Source organism: Crinia signifera, chromosome 19, assembly GCF_055691185.1.
Source record: "Crinia signifera chromosome 19, ASM5569118v1, whole genome shotgun sequence".
Classification (NCBI taxonomy): domain Eukaryota; kingdom Metazoa; phylum Chordata; class Amphibia; order Anura; family Myobatrachidae; genus Crinia; species Crinia signifera.
The window spans coordinates 41,714,497-41,715,103 of NC_139226.1; positions in this window are offsets into that span (position 1 = coordinate 41,714,497).

A 607-nucleotide genomic window follows, 5' to 3' on the forward strand; every position below is an offset into this window, starting at 1 on the left:
TGAGCGCAAATGCCACTGGTTTTGGTCCAACCTGCTGCTATTTAAAGGGCTACTCAACCCTTTCAAAAACACAGACAGAAAGAATACAGAAAACCAAAACTTAAGAATTAGACACTCCTTTTTAACTTAATTTATAAATTTTATTAACATAAGAAAACATTTTCACCGGCCGGTAGGACAGAAATAATAAAATTACAATTAAATGTTTTCTTATGTTAATTAAATGGAAAAATTAAGTTAAAAAGGAGTGTGTAATTCTTTAGTTTTGGTTACTGGAGAGTAGTAAAATGAGTGCCTATGGGCAACAGTGAAGCATGGTGGTGGTTCCTTGCAAGTTAGGGGCTGTTTTTCAGCAAATGGCTTTGGTGATTTGGACAGGGTTAATGGTATCCTTCATGCTGCGAAATACAGGCAAGTACATATCCATCATGCAGTGCCATCAAGGAGGCATCCAATTGGCTCCAAATGTATTCTGCATCAGGACAACAACCCCAAACAGACAGCCGATGTATCTAAGAACTATCTTAAGAATGAAGAAGACTCCTGTAAGTTATGATATGACCTCCACAGAGCCCTGAGCTCAACATCAACTTATCTGTCTGGGATT